The sequence below is a fragment of the Loxodonta africana genome, chromosome 2 (genome assembly GCF_030014295.1).
Source record: "Loxodonta africana isolate mLoxAfr1 chromosome 2, mLoxAfr1.hap2, whole genome shotgun sequence".
NCBI classification, from domain to species: domain Eukaryota; kingdom Metazoa; phylum Chordata; class Mammalia; order Proboscidea; family Elephantidae; genus Loxodonta; species Loxodonta africana.
In genome coordinates, this window is record NC_087343.1 from 60195163 (window position 1) to 60215171 (window position 20009).

Genomic DNA, 20009 nt, shown 5'->3' on the forward strand with positions numbered 1-20009 from the left:
GTGTAATCCTCAATGGCTAGCACATGCCTGGCACACAGATGACACTCAGTAAATGCTTTAAAAAAAAGAAAGAATGAGTGAGCTTCTGTATTCCCCCATCCACCCTGGGAGAAGTTCATATTTTCCAATACTAGGAAGAAGTACTTTCATCATCACCCCTAAATGCTATCATAGGATACCTCCAACCACTATTGCCCACGTGGAAGCCTTGTGCAGGGACCAGGCAACAGAAGTCTCCTGTTCCACAGGAAAAGCCTACCTCAACCTAGAGTTCATGCGTGGGTTAGTAGAAAGGGAAAAGGCTTTCAGATCAAAGAGATGTAGTGTTGCATCCCTGCTCTGTGACCTTAGACCTACACTGTTCAATATGGTAGTCACTAGCCACATGTGTCAATTTAAATCTAAATGAATTAAAATTAAATACAGCAAAATATTTAGTTCCTCAGTAGCATTAAAACAAACAAATAAAAAAAAATAGTTCCTGTTGAGTTAACTTCAACTCATGGAAACTCCATATGTAGAACTGTCCTTCATAGGGTTTTCTTTTTTTTTTATTATGGAGATCATAGGGTTTTCAATGACTGATTGTTTGGAAGTAGATTGCCAGGCCTTTCTTCTGAGGCACCTCTGGGTAGACTTAAACCTCCAACCTTTTGGTTTTCAGCCAAATGCATCAACCATTTGAACTATCCAAGGATTCCTTAATAGCACTAGTCACATTTTAAGAAATCAATAGCAACATGAGGCTAGTGGTTGCCACATTGAACAATACAGATATAGAACATTTCCAAAATTGCAGAAAGCTCTACTGGGTAACACTGCTGTAGACAAATCACTTAACCTCTTTGGAGTCTCCATTTGCCTCCATCTGTAAAAAAGGAAGCAGTTGGACTAAATAGTACCTAAGGCCTTTCCTCCTCTGAAAATTTAGGTAAGTCTAGAATCTGTACCTGTTTGACTTTGAAGCTCTAGAATGTACCTGATTCACTAGTGATTAGAACAGAAAATGGTCTGAGAATAAAGACACCAGAAATTTTGCCACCCAACAAACTCAGGGCAAGATTTGGCTTTGGCACAGGGCTTTATAGGCCCCTTGCTCCCGTAGCAATACTTCACTGCCAAACCCTTCAAGCCTCAAAAAATATATTCAGCTCTTTGCACCTGCTCTGTGCTAGGGGTCACTTGGTTAATCTGATCAGCTAAATGCCATTGCATTTTAGCATTGACATCTAAAGGGTCTGAAGTCATGGCTCAGCATGCTGCAGGGTGAGAGCATAGACCAGGATTTAGCAGAGCTCAGAGCTTACCCTTGATCTGTCACTAATTGTCTGTGTAACCTTGGGCAAGTCACCCAATGGGCACAATTCCCTCATGTAAAATTATGTAAGTCTACTGACTCCTCCGAAGACCTGGTAGAGCAGTGGTTAAGAGCTATTGCTGCTAACCAAAAGGTTAGCAGTTCGAATCCAGCAGTCACTCACTTCTTGGAAACCCTATAGGGCAGTTCTACTCTGCCGGATAGGGTTACTATGAATCGAGTATGGTACAGGCATGGTATGGACTCCTGTGGCATAGTGGTTTAAAGTTCAGCTACTAACCACATTGTTGGTAGATCGAATCCACAAGCTGCTCCCTGGAAGCCCTATGGGACAGTTCTACTCTGTCCTATAGGGTTGCTGTGAGTTGGATGGGTTTTGTTTTGCTTCTTTGTGGACCCTAAGGACCTCCCCAACTCTAAGATCCTAGGACTGTAGTATTAGATTTTCCAAACCAACAACAGGCCTGTGGGGACATTGCATTTGGGGATAGAAGAAGGAGAAGTTTGCAGCGGCCATAGGAGGGATTAGCAAGACTGTCCCTGGAGAGATGGGGAAGGTCTCCTGGACTAAGGACAGCCCTGCTTTCAATGCCTTAGGCTGGTAGAACAGAACAAGCCGGACTTGTTCCTGATCGATCTCCTGCCTAGGGATGAGTTGTACCACAGAAAAGGCATGTCTGGGCACCTGCCTGCCATGCCTGGTTAATGAAACTCCTTATATGGAACTTGTTTTCTGACAGGTGATATGTTCCTGGACACGAAGCTTGTTTTAAGTCAGTTCTTCAGGTGATATTCAGAGAATGTTTGTTTTTTGATTTCGCAAAATATTGTCTCAAGGGTAACAGCCGTTTCACTGGAAGTTTCCTTCTGGGTATGTCCAACTGCCACAGCTCCTATCACCAGGAGTCAATCAGATTCAGAGCCCCAAACTAGGAACATACAGTCCCCTTCCCCTTGCCACAAATAGTTTCCTGTTCTCCAAGAAGCAGGCACTATGTGGGCAGGAATGCAAACAGCTGAAGCCCTTCCATAGCCAATGGCTTTGCTTTCCACCCACATCAGGGTTGTGAAGTGGCATGGAGCTTTGCACATGGTCTTCCCTCTCTCATCTCCCCGTTCTCATGGCTCACGGACAACTACAATGACTAGAGTCTTGGCATGTCCATGCTGGGCTGGGCAAGGACAAGGATGGAACTATCTCTTTCCCGGTAGGGGAACTGGGGTCAGCATGGCACTACATAGTGAAAGGAGCTCACTCTGCTCACAGACCAAATACGGCCCTTCATCAGCCTGCATTTCAGTGTGGAAACATCAGCCCTGTCAACCTGCATGAGACTTCTTACACAGAGGAGGTGGTGTGCCATCCAAGTCCACTCAAATACACCTCCACCCCTGAAAGGATACCAGCCTATCAATCTCAGGTCTAAGATTCCCAGCTCTAGGCAATAGAGACTGAACCCTGCTTTCCTGGCCCTGGAGTTTCCCAATACCATGCATGAATGCCAGCTATGTGGCAGGTGCCTTACTAAATGCTTTGTGTACATTGTCTTTAAACATGTAACCTCTCTGCAAGGTAAGCATTATCTTCTTACTTTATAAATGTGAAGAGTAAAGGCAATGACTTAACCAACGACACCCAAACAGATAAGTGGCTGGGCTCAGAATGGAACTAGTTCTGTGAGGCTTCAGTACCCATGCTCTTGTTCCCAAAAGACTGGAGGCCCCCTAAGAGTGAATGAATTAAGCCATTGGGAAGTTTGAGGAAAGCGGGAGAATAGGGAATGTATTAGTTACTTGTTGCTGCTCTAACAAATTACCACAAACTTTCTGGCTTAAAACAACACAAATTTATTCTCACAGTTCGGAAGGCCAGAAGTCTGAAGCTAGGTTCACTGAGCTAAAGTCAAGGTTCACTAGGGCTGGGTCCTTCTGGAAGTGCTAGGAGAGAATCTATTTCCTGCTCTTTTCTAGTTTCTGGAGGCTGCCTGCATTCTTTGGCTCACAGCCCTTTCCTCACATCACTCCAGCCTTTTGCTTCCATCCTCCACATCTCCTACTTTCTCCTTTGACCTTCTTGCTTCCATTTTATAAGGATTCTTGTGATCACATTTAGGTCCCACCTGGATAATTCAAGATAACCTCCCCATTTCAAGATACTTAACTTAATCACATCTGCAAAGTCCCTTTTGCTATATAAGATAACATAGTCACTGGTTTCAGGGAATCAGGACATGGACACCTTTGTGGGAGGTGGTGATTATTCAGTCATTTTCTTTGAGAACTAGGAATAATTGTTGGAAATAGGCCTGGGTTTCCTCTCCCATCTCTAATCAGCCCATTTCTCTTCTTCCTGAGTGGGAAACAGATCTGCAGCGGTCCCAGGTCACGAGGATATAAGAGGAGAAGATCCCCAGCACAGAGGCTCTAGGCACATGCACCCAGCACTTCCTCACTCCTGTGCGCTCATCCTGCAGGAGCAGTGGCAGGAGAATGAGAGGTCTGCGTTATCAAACAGCTGGTGGCCTGAGTGTTGAAACATCAGTTCTTCCGATCTGGACAAGGCTTCCTACACAGAAGAGGCAGTGTGACCTCCAAGTCCACTCCCACCCCATCCCATCCCCCATTGTTGCCAGAAAAACAAGCACCTGTTTACTTTAAGCAGCAACACACTGCACTTGGAAACTGCCCAGTGTCCTTCTGCAGTCTACTCAAGGCCCTCTAAGATGAGCATCCTGCCCAGATTTCCCACCTCAACTCATACCACTGTCCTCTCCATGCACTGGGTTCCAGCCATACTGGCTTGGTTATCAAAAGGGAATCTCACAATTTTAGCAGAACCAGTCATAATTTTTTCTGGTACTGCTTGCTGATAGGCCTGTATGCAGTGGCTTAATTAGTCAACTCATTTTGGAGTCCCGGTTTCCACAATGCTAGGCTTTCTTGGAAAACAGAAAGGCTATTTTAGTATCTCAGCCACCTAAAGGAATCTTTCTTTTAAAAAACCATAAAGGTAAGCTAGTGATTTTTGGTCCCCCAGGTTGCAGCTAGAAAATGGCTTCTTCCTTTGTATATTTTGCAAAAATGCTTCTGCACCATTATCCAAAAACAATGTGGTGAGAAGTGAGAGACAGCTTCAGAAAGAGAAAGTCAAACAACTTTTAATAACAGCCCCAAGACTAGTATTCCTTCCTCTATGTGTCTGTGTCTTTGGGGGATTGAAGATAAACTGAGAAGGTACCTTGTAAAAGGAGAAATCAAACAGAGAGGACTGTAAAATGATAAGTAGCATGAATTGGCTGCTGTTGATTGGATACAAAATTGGCCACAATTAAAAAAGAAAGAAAGAAAAATTCACCACAGCATTCTGGGTGGCTGAGGGAGGTAAAAATCAGAGGGTAAGAACTTCTGGGGAATCCCAGCCTACTTGACCTACTGCTTTCTCCCCACAATATGCCCCTTGCACCCTCATTTTCTTTCTTGCAATTTACCAGCCACTCCCTCTAACTCCACACTCCAGCCCAGAGGTTAGAAGACAGCTGAAGCCACTGGGAGATGGGGAGGGGGAGAAGGATTCCAGAAACCACCTCAGCTCTGTGCTCCATCCGCCCTCACAGCTCTTCTCCAAGTGACTGATTAATTTTGTCCAGGTAGTCCCTGGAAATCTGGAAGCTGGAGGACAGAAACCGAGACATCTCTTCCAGGGTTTTCTAGAGGGCGGTCTTCCTAAAATATTTGCAGGGGCACCAGAATATAAACTTTTAAACTGAGAGTCAGCAGCCAACTGTTTTGTATGTATGGCTTGTGTGTGTATATTTGCTTGTTTCCAAGGTACCAGATTGTAGAGGGAAGTGTGGGTTCTTCTCTCCGACAGGCTCTAGCACCACGCCATCTCTGCCAGATCACTTAACCTTTCTGAGCCTTAGTTTTCTCATTTATAAAACAAGATAATAATAATACCTACCTTTCAGGGACTGCAAAGAGGACTAATTAAGATAACGTGTAATACAGAGTAGTTTCTCAATAAACTAGTTATCAATGAATTCACCCTGCCCACCATCTTGAACATAGTAATGTTCAATAGGTATTTGTTCAACAACTGAATGAAATATACATAAAATCAAGGTTGAACCAGAGCTCTAGAACCCAAGTCTTGGCTTCTACTCTCCCTTCTCAGCACAAATTTAATCTTCAGGACCCACATGCAATGTTCAAGGTGGTATGGGAACTGTGGATTAGCTGTAACTAATCACCAGCCCTCAGAGGATCCAGGAGCCCTTTTTCTGACCAGGTCACAGTCATTAATAGATTTCAAATAGCATTTTTAAAATAGCCCAGAATAGAAAATAGCAGTAGTAAGGTTAAGTATTATTTTGTAAAATTTTGTTTCCATTTTATTTATGTGTATTTGTGTGTATAAGTTGCGGTCAAGTCGACTTCAATTCATGACGACCCCAACTCATGGTGACACCATGTGTGTCAGAGTAGAACTGTGCTTCACAGGGTTTTCAAAGGCTGATGTTTTAGAAGTAGGTTGCCAGGGCTTTCTTCTGTGGTACCTCTGGGTAGACTTGAACCTTCAACCTTTAGGTTAGCAACCAAGCATATTAACCATTTGCATCACCCAGGAGCTCCATTTTTTGTGTATACATAAGTATTGTATATTGAGTTCAGTGTGCCATATATTTCCTGATGTGGGTTGTAATACAAAAACCTTGAAAGATGCTGTCCTTGCTATGAGGCTTCATAGCCTTTGCCCAATCTTCACAGAGCGATGGTTACTGTTGATTTTTCATTTTTATGACTTTTTTGGATTATGTGTTTTAAAGGGAAGAAAATAGCAACACCATTAGAGAGTAACTATAAAACTTGGAGGTTGGAGAAGACTTATGTATGTACTCAAGCTGCCCGCCTGGGTCACCCTCATTGTTTCCTCAGGGAGCAGAGTTAATGGCACATTTCAAACAATGGAACAGTTGAGTCATTGACGCCTGGGGAGTTGAGATCAGTGGGAATACATTAACGGTGACTTGCTGGTGCTGCCACTGCTATGCATATGGCGAAGGCTGAACTAAGAGAAAGATAACAGGACACAATGTCCTCTTACATTCCTTGCTTTGCAAATCACATTTCCAGTTCAGGAGCATCCACTTTGCACAAGGAGAGACTCAGAGCAAGAGAAAGAATCCTATGGGAAGCAAAGGAGCAAGTAAGTATCCTGGAATACCTCTCTCCTTTCAGGAAATTAATTCTTTCTTCTGATAACAGCAGTTAGTATTCCTCATGGTATCTCAGTTCAGACATAAATATTCATGCTGGTTTGGATTAGACTGAGCCTAAGGGAAAGCAGAGAGAAATTACGAAGGGAGCCTTCTCAGGGTAAAGTAGCATGGTGTTGTGGAAAGAGCATTGGATCAGCAGTCAGAGGCCTGGAGTACAGAACCCATCTGGGCCACCTTAATACCCCATAACGTCTTTGGGCTTCAGCCTCCTCATCCCTGAAACGAGAAAGTTAGTGTAGGTCATGAGGCAGACAATGAAGGCATTATTTAAACTAAAAAAACTATTCATTGAAAAATTTACAGCAAGGCACAAAATAGAAAACGTATCAAGATGAGACACACTCTGACTGAACCAAAATGAAGTAATCTAGAAAACAAACAAACAAAACAAAAACCCCATTGACATCAAGTCATTTTCGACTCATAGAAAACCCACAGGACAGAGTAGAACCACCCCATAGTGTTTTCAAGGAGCGGCTGGTGGATTTGAACTGCCGTACTTTGGGTTAGCAGCTGAATGTTTAACCATTGTGCCCATATTCCTCCCGTGGTAGGCAGAATTCTATGATAGCCCCCAAGATTCCTAGTTGCTAGGGTACACACACCCTCTCCCAATTATTCAATCAAACACTCATCTCGGTGTTCTGGAGATGTAAGATCCCAAACCTGTTGAACTTGAGATATGAAAATTATTTAGGTAGACCTGACCTAATTACACGAGCTGTTTAAAAGCTAGAGTTTTCTCTGGCTGATGGCAAAGGGAAAGTCAGAAACTCGAAGCACAAGAATGATTCAACATGTCATTGTTGGCTTGAGACAGGGGCCACGAGGCAAGGAATGTGAGCAGTCTGTAGGAACTGGGAGCAGCCCCATGCTGACAACCAACAGGGCAAAGGAAGCCTCAGTTCTACAGCTGCAACAAGAATGAGCTTGGAAGTGGACTTTCCCCCAGAGCTTCTAGATGAGAACTCAGTCTGGCCAGCACCCTGATTTCAGCCTTGTGAGACCCTGAGCAGAGAACCCAGTCACGCCATACCAGACTTCTGACCTACAGAACTGTGAGCTAATAAATGCGTGTTATTTTAAGCCACTAAGTTCATGGTACTTTTTTATACAGCAGTAGAAAACTAATATTCAGCCCATAGCCTACGGTGGCTGTCAAGAACCTCCACAAAATGCTAGGCTCTGAGAAACCCTTTTCAGATTCCCAAACTGGATTGTCCTTACCCACTTCCTGGCTCTAAGTTTCTACAGTCCCCCATTCCACTTCATTCTTAGGGTAGATTTATGAAAATCATATTTGAAGCTGTGAGTTGTAGGAAGTCTTCATGTTCTTTTGATCTAGTGACCTGGGGAAGGGAAAATTGCTAAGCAATTACTTTAAACATGGAGCAGGGATATAAATATTTTTCAGGCTTTGGGTAATCTGATAATATTATAAACTTATTGGCACTCAGTAGAAACACGTTATGAATCACACCTGGGTAGCTAGCTAAGCAGATAGGGTTATTTTACCTCCTGTCTAAAAACTCTAATCTGAGAATCTCCTTTATCCTTCTTGTCATTCCAAGATGAAATGGCAAGTGGCGTTACTTCCAATACTCCCATTTCAATGAAGGTATCACATTCAGAAAGAGTAGTCAGCCCACCTAGGCGGTTCACGAAGAGTAAAAAACTAGAACAACTTGGCCAAGGAAGCTGGTGGCGTCCATCTGTATCCGTTGGGTTGTTCCCTTTGAGTGTTCTGACACATAGGAAATTCATGGGTGACTTTAAATCTCACCAGTGTTCCAATGAAAACAGGAATATGGCCCATGGAAACACTTCCTGACTTGGAAAAATAGTTACTATCTCCAAGTTATCCCAGTCATGTCCCAGTACTCTCTCGGTGGAACTAGTTTCTCAATATGGAAAGACAGTGTAATAGAGAGGCATGGGTTTGAATCTTAGCTCTGCCACTTAACAGCTGTATGCCTTGGGGAGTTGCAGAACTTCTTTGAGCCTTGGTTTTCTCAGGGATGGATAAGTGCCTACCTCATAGAGTTAGAGTTCTTCTGGAAATTGCATCAGATGACATACGTAAAACAATAAATGTCGATAACAATCCAGTTGCCATCAAGTTGATTCCAACTTATGGGTACCCAATGTTTTTTTCAAGTAGAACTGCACTCCGTAGGGTTTTCAATGGCTGTGATCTTTCAGAAGTAGTTTTCCAGGCCTTTCCTCTGAGGTATCTCTGGGTGAATTTGAACCACCAACCTTTTTTTGTTAGTAGCCAAGTGCTTAACTGTTTGAGCCACCTGTCAATAAGAGTAGTAGCAGTTATGTTTTGATTATCGTTTGTCTTTTAACAGTTTCCATATGTAAGCTCCATTGCAATCAGTTCTTCCCTTTAGGGAAACTTCATCATCATGGCTGCTGGCCAGCTAGTCATTCCTGCTAAATTTATGGAATGTGTACTATATGGCTAGGGCACTTCTAGTAAACAAAATCAATGATTTACAAGAAATAACCCTTATTATCTAGGAGCTTATATTTTTATATTAAAAAGATATGCATATTACATTAGCAAAATGGGCTACTCTAAGTTAAGATGCTTAATAAACCATAAATTGCTATGCCAATCTTTGGTAGCATTATAATTATTGCTGTTGTCATTGTTGTTATTACTATGACAGGCAGCACAGTAACCATGGGATTAGGTGTTTAATAAGTATTAAGTTTATAGAAGGTGAAGTTCAATGCAAACCAATAGAAAGGTCTTGTGGGGAGTGAGACCACCAGGGAAGGATGCCTGAGCCACTCCTTGGAGGGGTGGGTAGAATTCAGGCAAATGGAGGGAGTAACACAATAAAATGCTTTTAGGTGAGGCTGACCATGGTATGATAAGGGTGGAGCGAAAGGGCTAGCAAGACAGGAACCAAAAGTTTGTGCTGTAGTTTTGAAGCTGAGACGGGCCTGTGGGGAGAGGAGAGGCTGTTTTAGAAAGCTCTGTGTATCACGCTTGAATGATGGGAATTTATTACTCAAGCAGTTAACAGGAAGCCACTTCAGTAGTTAAGAACTGGACTGGCATCTTAGGAATGATCACATGCAGCAGTGTGCAGGGTGGCTGCTGCCGTGAGGCGGCCGGAGACAGTGAGAGCTTAGGAAGCTGTCGTAAAACATCTGCAGATAGGTGAAGCGCTCTCTAGGGCTTGTTTTGTTGTTAGGGGCTATTGAATTGCTTCTGGCTCATACAGACCCTATGTACAACAGCACGGAATGAAACACTGCCAGGGCCTGTGCCATCCTCAAAATCCTTGCTATGCCTGAGCCCATTATTGCAGCCACTGTGTCAATCCATCTCTTTGAGGGTCTTCCTCTCTTTCACTGACCCTCTGCTTTGCCAGGCATGATGTTCTCCTTCAAGGACTGATCCCTTCTGATAACATGTCCAGAGTACATGAGACCAAGTCTCACCATCCTTGCTTCTAAGGAGCATCTGGCTGTACTTCTTACCCTGGGGATGTTGTTAAAATGCAGATCTTGACTGACTAGGTCCTCAGATGGAGTCTGAGATTCTGCATTCCCGGCAAGCTCCCAGGTGATGCTGACGCTACTGGTCAGGGACTGCACTTTGAGTAGCAAGGGCCTAGACTGAAGAAATACAGAGTCAGAGGTGAATACTTCAAAGGAAGACTCAGTAGAAGTTAGTGTTTGGCAAAGTACTGATGCTGGCTACAACACGGATGAACCTCAAAACCATTGTGCTCAGTGAAAGAAGCCGGGCACGATAGAACACAATTGTATGATTCCACTTGTATGAAATATCCAGTAAAGGCAAATCTATAGAAACAGTAGATTAGTGGTTGCCCAGGGGAGGGTGGAAATGACGAGTGACATCTCTCAGGGGTGACAAAAATGCTCTAAAAATAGATTGTAGTTATGGCTGCACAACTTTGCAAATATACTAAAAACAATTTAATTGCACGCTTAAAGTGAGTTAATTTTATCTCAGGCATGTTAGTTTCCTAGTACTGCCGTGACAAAATACCGCAAATTGGGTGACTTACAAGATTTATCGTCTTGCAATTCAGGAGGTTGGAAGTCCAAAGCAGGGTATCAACCATGTTGATTCCTTCTGAGGGCTCTGAGAGAAAAACTCTTCCATGCCTCTTCTAGCTTCTGGTAGCTTCAGGTGTTTCTTGGCTTACAGCTGCAGAATCACCTGGCATCCTCCCTCCATCTCTGTCTCAGTGCAGCTTCTCCTCTTGTACAAGGACACCAGTCATATAGGATTATGTGTGACCTCATGTTTACCTGATAATGTCTTCAGAGACCCTATTTCCAAACAGGGTCAGATTCATTGGTATAGGAGTTAGGACTTCAGCATAACTATTCTTTTTCAGGGTGGGGGGGAGGGGCGGGGAACACAATTCAATTCATAACAATATGTAAATAAAGTTGTTAATTAAAAAAAGATTCAATAGTTTGCATTTGAAACATAGAAGGTAGTGGACAGGAAACAATACAAGTAAAAAGTGACTATGTAAAGCCTGTGCCATAGACAGTTTTGCCCTGCTTATACTTGCTTTGGAAACCCTGGTGCCATAGTGGTTAAGAGCTACAGCTGCTAACCAAAAGGTCGGCAGTTCAAATCCACCAGGCGTTCATTAGAAACCCTTTGGGGCAGTTCTACTCTGTCCTGTAGTGTCTGTCGCTATGAGTTCGAATCGACTTGAGGGCAGCAGGTTTGGGTTTGGATACTTGCTTCCCCCTCCTGAGAGCACAGAGCCTGAAGGGACTGGCATCTGAACTCAAAGCTAATCTAGGTATTTTAGACACATACGCAACTAGTGAAAACCCTTTAAAAAAAAAAATTAGTGACCTTCAAATCTCATTTTGGGTGTAACTACTGTCACTGTAATGTTGGTCTTGGTTAGCAACCTAGAAAAAGTATAGAAATCATGAGAAAATAGGCAATGTGATGCTATAAATTGGTAATTCATCCATTAATTTTGCTTTGCAATTGGCTATTAACATAAAGGTTGGCTGTTCAAATCCATCCAGCAACGCCACAGAAGGAAGTGGTGGTGATCTGTTTCTGTAAAGATTACAGCCAAGAAAACCGCATGTGAGGAGCAATTCTCCTCTGTAATACGTGAGGTTGCCATGAGTCAGTTTGACTTGATAGCAAAAACTTTGGTTTTGGATTGAACTCATACCTCAATAACATCTCTCAGATTAAAAGGCTACGTGTCTTCAGGTTTCCAAGGACAAAAATGTACACAGAATGTACATTGCTTTCACCCTGGCCTGTACATAGCACCAGAGCTGGAGATTCTAGGTCAATGTGGCCCCAGGACCAACAAACAGCATCAGCATCACCTGAGAGTTTGTTAGAAATACAAATTCTCAGGCTCCTCCCCAGACCTACAGAATTAGAAACTTGGGGTAGGGCACAGCAATCTGTGTTTTAACAAGCCTTCCTGGTGATTATTTGCATGCTAATGTTTTAGAACCACTGGTAGAGTTCACATCCATTGTATATACCAGTCTCATTTGGGAAAGGGTATCAATTCGAAGACAAGAGCTACTGTTTTGTGACAGCAGAAGCTATGATGGAGAATGAAGATATGGAACATGAGGGTAACTACTTCCATCTTCCCCATCCATGCCAGTCATCACTAATCAATCACTGCATTCTTTCACAAGGAGCCAGGGCAGCAGAGGGCTTGGGCCAATCTTCCTGTTTAAAAGTCTGGGAGGAGACAGCCCACCAGGTGCCCTACACTAACGTGGGATTGGATGGAGAAGGCTGAACTAGATTAAAAATTGTAACATGGCAGAATCTGATACATAGCGAGAGCCAATATAGTGCTGCTGATTCCCCAAGGTCTGGGGGGCATGTAGGAGATTCAGAATTTCCTACCTGCCTCAGCTGGTGGTTGTGTACTAAAAGGCTGGAGGACCAAACAAGGCCTGGAGTTGAAAGAAATTAATCCACTTTAGTGTTGTTGTTGTTAGGTGCCACTGAGTCGATTCTGACTCACAGCAACCCTATGCACAACAGAACGAATCAGTGCCCAGTCCTACGCCATCTTTACAATTGTTGTTATGTTTGTGCCCATTGTTGCAGCCACTGTGTCAATCCATCTTGTTGAGGGTCTTCCTCTTTTTCGCTGACCCTCTACTTCACCAAGCATGATGTCCTTCTCCAGTGACAGATCTCTCCTGATAACACGTCCAAAGTATGTGAGATGTAGTCTTGCCATCTTTGCCCCTAAGGAGCATTCTGGTTGTACTTCTTCCAAGACGGATTTGTTCATTCTTTTGGCAGTCCATAGTATATTCAATATTCTTTGCCAACACCACAATTCAAAGGCATCAATTCTTCTCCAGTCTTTCTTATTCATTGCCCAGCAACACACAAGCCCCCACAGTAGGACAAACTGACAGACACGTGGGGGAATCCACTAAAGTGTAGGACCTCAAATTCAGAATCAACGACAAAGTGCCAGATGTCAACCTTATGTCCTAAAATTCCAGATGGTATTGACTACATTTGGTGGAAATCAGTGCATGTTGCCCAGTGACCAGGTAGGGCAAGGCACATCTTAGAGGACAGTTCCCATGAAGGACCCCTCTCTCAACTGCCATGTGCAAGCAGAATAAGCTTCTCCATGTTCCCAGAAACCATTTTAGGTGAAGGGAAGGTAGAAGGTAGTTTCTATGAGAAGAGAGATAGGAGGCCTGAACTCTGATGTAACCCAATATTTACCCAAAAGAGATAGCTGTGAACTGGAAACTATTGGGTTATCTGTGAGAATATGAGCTAGATAACACTTTGAGATTTGTTACAGAAAATAAAGTTAAATTTTGTCTTGCAAACATCTGATTTATAACTGTTCGTAAAGCTACCTACTTATCCAAATGTTATTAATTTTAGGTATTTTGTACCTAGGTGAGTCCCTCCTGGTACAGCTAATGCCAGTAGGGGTGGGAGGCAGAAGCAAAAGTTGGCCCGGGCCTTAAAGACTTGAACAGCTCCAGGTTTCAACATGAGGGGCCTTTTGTCCCATTTCAGATGCTTCCCCTTCAGCCTAAAACGTTTTGACAGTTAGTGCCATTTGGTCCAGTCACATACTCACAGCTAGTAATTGGAGAAGGTGAGCATGTGCTTCCAACATTCACTTTTCATAGAATCGTTAGGTCAAAGATCATCTGGCCAAACCCTCTCATTTTACAGATGAGGAAATCAAGGTCAAAGAAGCTAAGTGACTTGCTAGCTGTGGACAAAGCAGGAACTAGAGTGCAAATCTCTCCAACTGCAAATCTGCTGCTCTTTCTACATCAAGCTCTTCATAAACCAGCAATGATCAGTTTCGCACACCATAGCCGTGTATCAAAACCCAGCGATTCAAATGATATCTTTCTTTAAAGCAACTGTTTAAGTTTGCGTCCCTTCTACTTCCTAAGTTTGTTTTGAGAGATGCTAAGAGTCTCCTGATGGAAAGCTATTCTGAGAGAATCTCAGACAAAGCCGCCATGATCTATGGCTGCCCAAGTTAGCTCCTTCACAGCTGTACCAGCACATCCGAGGCTGTGAGGCAGCCACCCTGTCTTTGTTGCTGTATTAAGAGAGGTGTGAGTGCCTGGAATTCTGCAATTCAAAAGAGCCTTCTGGGTGTCAGCTGCCTCCTCAGAGTCTTTGAAAGACCACTGTGGTTTGACAGAAGGAGGACTTGACATGTGTCACGGGGCATGACTTTCAAAGAGGGACAGGATCCAAAGTCTGGACCAGTCCAAGAGAATGTGGACACATACTAGGCTGGGATAGGACTTGGTGACAATGTGGTGCATGTTATATTTCTTCTATCACCTAAAAAGTTTTGTCTTTATTCATACTGGGAAGAAAAATGGACATAAAAGCAATGATTTGGATAATTTAATCCAAAAGCACGTTTGCTTAAGTTTCTTGGAATGACTTATTCATGAATCAATTCAGATGCAAGTATTATTATCTGTTATTGCAAAATATATCTCAGATGAGCTGGGCCTGGCTCGGGGTACAGCGTTGGAAGCCTACCTCAACTCTCATGGAAAGTGCATAGAACCTTCACAGTCACCAAGAAAAAGGGACCTTTCCCCTTCTTTGCCAGAGAGAGGATGTGAGGGAATCGTCTCCCTAAATTGCACTTTTAGTAATAACTTTATTGGGAGCTGCTACTGTGTGTGTGGTTTTTATTGTTGTTGCTGTTTTTATTTTTTTTGTTGTTTTAATTCCCTTTCCATGCACAGGGCCTCCTCTCAGATCACAATAATAACTGGCAGGATGAACAGACATGGATAACTCTTGGGATATGGTCCTAACTCCCATTAGCTCTAACATCCAGGAGGCAAATTAATTCAATAGTGTGTACACAAAGTTTTGCTTGTAACCCACTATTAATTACTTGATTTTATGGTTATTTTTGGCACAGAGGCAATGTGTATCTAGCTCTGGAATAAATGGAGATTCTGAAGACATCTTTGCTATCAGTTAACATGGTTCAGCTTTTCCAGAACTTAAGGAGAATGGCTGGACAGTGTTATAATGTTAATTCAAATGGGAAAGTTAGCAGATATTTCAACTTGAAAAGTTCTTCAGCAAAAGGTAGTATTTTTGCAGATGTCTAGCATTTCAGTTTCATATTCTCATATTGGTCTGAATAAAACAGTAAGACCTTTCCTCTTACCAAAATATTCCTCCTTGTCCTTTACCCTTTGTCTCTCCTTCTGCCTACACCTTTACTCTTTCCATTAATGCTGGGTGGGCAAGTTTTTGTCTTTACTTTCATACTCGGAGTCCTTGGAAGTCCTTTTAAGAAGCATGGCCTCAGCTAGAGGTCACAGGGAGGCAGTAACTATACATTGGTTCTAGAGGGACTATTTCCCAGAAGTTCCTGCTCTTGTGTGTTGTCCTTCCATACTCAGTGAGGAAATCAAGGCTCCTGGAGGGTACTACGGGACAGCTGTCAGCTCACAGCCATTGGCAGATGGGCTTCTTGGCATATTCCTGCCTGGGTGAGCGGAGTCGTTGGAACAGATAGTACCATGATAGATAGAAGAGATAAGAAAGGCCATCTTAGCATAGCAGGACCAAACTTCTAATGCTGAAGGGTTAGACTTCACCATCTGCCCCAGTAGTGAATCAGCAGGTGCATCTTTTAGAAAGAGTAACATTTGTTCCTAAAACTTCTACCCAGTATTTCTGGAGGACATTATTATTTGAATGACTGAAACTTTATTTTTTAAATATCTACTATGAATTTTTTTTTTCATAAGAGAATCATGCACTTATGGGATTTTAGGGCTAGAAAAGATCTTAGCTCACATGAGCTCCCTCATCTAGATATAAAAAGAAAAATTAAGTCCAAATAGTTTAAGCCTAGAGCCATAGTTCAAACTAATTGAACCCTGCAAGCACAATTCTTTTTTAAAATTTTTTTATTATTATTAAAGCAATACATGCTTGCTGTTAAACACACACATACATAAAGACAGAGAAAGAGAGAGAGAGAACACAACTATACACAACAGAGACAGTTTAGCATAGTGGTTAAAAGTATGGGCCCTAGGGTTTGCAGATTTGATGTCAAGGCTCAACTCTATTACATATTAATCATGTGCCCTTGAGTAATTTGGTAGACTTCCCTTAGCTTCAAGTTTCTTATCTATAAAAATTTGGATAATAATAATACAGCAGATATTTGGGGTCTCATTCCCCTCTTCCTTATTTGTAACAGAATTCTGGTCCTGGTGACAAGGGTAAGGGGACAAATTATCTGGCCTATGGTCCTTAAGGAACCCCTGGTGGCGAAGTGGTTCAGAGCTTTGGCTGCTAACCAAAAAGTCGGCAGTTTGAATCCACCAGGTGCTCCTTGGAAACTCTATGGGGCAGTTCCACTCTGTCCTATAGGGTCGCTATGAGTCGGAATCGACTCAACGGCAATGGGCTTTGTTTTGTTTTGTTTTTTATGGTCCTTAAGAGGGCCTGGGGAAACCCTGGTGGCTTAGTGGTTAAGTGCTATGGGTGCTAACCAAACGGTCGGCAGTTCGAGTCCACCAGGCGCTTCTTGGAAACTCTATGGGGCAGTTCTGCTCTGTCCTATAGGGTCACTATGAGTTGGAATCGACTCAATGGCACTGGGTTTGGTTTGGTTTTTTGGTTAGGGGGCCTGGAGCAGCTATGATAAGTATGAGTGCAAACCTCTTAAAACGACTTTTAGTTGATAGCCTTGACTGGGCAGGGGCTTGAAAATGCTTTTCCTCTGGCTCAAACCTGCTCTCATGCCCCCAACTCTGATTTTATCCATTTGTTTATCTTCCTCATCTATATCCTTCTGGGAACACAGTGAACCTTAATTGTCCTAGAAGCCCAACATTTCTGTCCCTTCCCAACGAGGCTGTCTCTTTCTCCTTGTAATGGTTGGTTGAGGCATGGGCATATGAATCAATTGTGTGCACTGTCTTGGGGAGTGGGTGCTTCTGGGAAAGGTTTATAACGAGAGAAACATGGAGGAAGAGACTGGATGTCGCCACGTGTGGACTTTGCTTAGGACCAGCTGCTATGTTGATGGCAGAGCAAAAAGACAGAAATATCGGTCCTGATGCCTTTAAATTTATCACCCCTGGAGACATCCTGCCATGGAATATTTTACAATATAATAAACTCCTTTGTTGTTTAAGCCTGTCTTCTGTTACTTGCAGAAGCTAAATGCATCCAAACTGGCACAGTACTACTTACCATATAAGGTTATTGTGAACAGTAAATGATAATGCAATAAGGGAAATAATATATAGTCAAACACAAAGTGTTCAATATGTCTTAGCTGTCAATGTTGTTGGAGCTTTAGTGACACAGTGGTTAAGCATTCATCTGCTAACCAAAATGTTGGTAGTTCGAATCCACCAGCTGCTCCTTGGAAAACCCATGGGGCAGTTCTGCTGTGTCCTGTAGCGTTGTTTTGAGTCAGAATCAACTTGACGGCCGTGGTTTTTGGGTGAGTCGAAGTTGTAGCCATTATTGTTATTAGAGGAGAATAGAAAGTGAAAATATGTCTTACACTTCCCACTTTAATCTCAACTGACAAGCATGTTACTATTTCTGGTGTATCCTTACATCAATTATTTAAAAACAAAAGGAAAATACTATGCATATTGTTTTTCAACTCCAAGATATTTCCTAATAGATATGTTGAGGCCTAAAGCAACTTGCCAATCTAATGGGAAATTACCTCTAATCCCCAAGAGTACGTTCTGCTTAATAACCTTCCAAGATTTGGAAATACTGCCTTCCAAATGAAAACATTTGGTTTTTCAAAATCTTCCTTTGAAGCACAGGGAAAAAAATGTGCTTAGAAATGTCAAAGGACATAAATAACCAGCAGACACTGCCCTAGTGCCCGCTGAAGGCCAGTTCCCGAGAAAGCCAGGGCCTGACCACCCTCACTGGGGACTTTCATTGGAAGTGACTTGTACAGTATCGTGGAGGCCAAGTGGCAGTAGCTACATGGGCCTGTGGCAATGGCTTGATCTATTTCCAAGGGCATGTCGTCCTAAGTCAAAAGACCGCCAGGACACAGGCTGCTGTTCTGGGCCCCCAAAGGACTATGAACTGTTCCCTGTGATAACCCAGTGGGCCACAGAAATTCAAGCAAAGTTCAGGTGGCCCAAGAGGAGATCACCAACAAGGAGGAAGGGACAGACCATCAGCCCTAATTCCCTCCAGAGATGGTGGTCAGTCAGGGAGGGTTTCCCACTGATGAACAAGATTAGAAAAGTGAGGATCCTGAAAGATCTTTACAGCTCTCTTTCTACCATTGGAATTTGTGATAACAGTTCTTCCCTCTGAGCACTCTCAGCCACAGAAGAGTAGAAATGCTAGTACACTGAAAAGAGTGAGGGAAGTGATTAAAAATTTACCAAACCTGTCCAGAAACTTCCTATTTCTCAAATGTGGTTTGGGAAGCACTTTCTGGTACTTTAAATTGGAAAAATTAGTGTGCCTTAGGAGTTAAGCCAATGGTTCTCACCCTAGCTGCACTCTAGAATCATACGAGAAGCTTTGTTAAAAATGGCGATGCCAAGGCTGTACCCCAGGCTACTAATTAAATCAGCATTTCTGGGGCTGGGGTCTAGGCACATGTAGATATGTAAATATTTATGCACGTATATATTAGTTTTCTAAGCTTCCCAGTAGAGTCTAATACATAACCAGGGGTGAGAATTTACTGAGTTAGACCCCGAGTTAAATCCTACCTCCCTAGCTTCTGAACTGTGTGACCATGGACACATGACTTAACCTCTCTCTACCTTAGTTCCCTTGCCTGTAAACTGGGAGTTACAATAGTATAACAGGTTACATGATGTAATGCATGTAAGGGACTAGCCTAACACTTAGTGAATCATGTCAAACTTGTCCCTTCAACATGTAGTACTCACTGCATTCCCCTGTAGAGTGCAGTTTACACTGGTGGAAAGAACAGTAGGTACAGTGGAGCACTGGGGAAGTTCACTGGGAACAGGAGGTGCTGGATTCTCATATTTAGCTTGTGAATTCCTGGAAGAAAGCAAGTGTCCTGAAATAGCCACTTAGAATTCTGAGTCCTTGGAAAGGATTCCACATAGCAGAGAAAAAATTCTTCTCCATTTCTCGTCCCCGTTGACCATGATATGGGAAGATGACAAAAAGTCTATCACACCCTGCTGTGGACATTGCCCAACAAATGTCCACAGGCTGTAAACAACAATTGTGTTGACCCCTGACATGAAAAATAGAGAAAAGCAAGAAGCACCAATGTTTATCTGGTCCCACACATGATCAGGGAGGTGCCACTGACCACAGGCCAGTATTTCCATGAGATCTTGACTTAGTATGGCTGTCTTTACCTCTAAGCTGTAGGTTCCCTAGAAGCCAGGAACTGTGATATAACAATAAAAACAAAAAGCAATTGCTGTCTAGTCAGCTCTAACTTGCGGCAATCTTGTGTGTGTCAGAGTAGAACTGTGCTCCGTAGGGTTTTTAATGACTGATTTTTCTCAAGTAGACAGGATTTCGAACCAGTTCAGTCATGCCAGTGAAGTGAAACTGGAACAGACCCGAATTTTTAAAATTTGTCTGAACTGGAACAATAACCAGAATGGGAAAAATTAGGGGTCAAAGCCCTGGAATGGGAGACTCAGAAGAGGCATAGTGAGCTCCTTCAGGAGCCTGACACAGGAGATTAGATTATTGGCAGGACTGAGTAGAGCAACACACATTCAATGCTGTGCACTCAGCCACCATCTTTGAGCTGAGCACATTTTTTGCTGTTCCCAGCTCTGCTCAAAATCTGATGGTCAAGAGATTTTGACTGCTAGGCAACATGTATGCTGCCTGTGTTTTC

At 42.9% G+C, this 20009-nt stretch overlaps 1 long non-coding RNA gene across 1 annotated transcript in view; it reads right to left on the reverse strand.

The window, feature by feature from the left end:
* Positions 1 to 343: 343 nt before the first annotated feature.
* LOC111749965 (uncharacterized) overlaps positions 344 to 20009 on the reverse strand; it is a 275560-nt gene continuing 255894 nt past the window's right edge. Inside the window, exons 11-14 of the long non-coding RNA XR_010318551.1 lie at positions 10099 to 10236; positions 8632 to 8897; positions 7825 to 7946; positions 344 to 6651 (exon numbers count right to left, since the gene is read on the reverse strand). This is a non-coding gene — a long non-coding RNA (uncharacterized LOC111749965). The remainder of the gene's footprint in view (positions 6652 to 7824; positions 7947 to 8631; positions 8898 to 10098; positions 10237 to 20009) is intronic.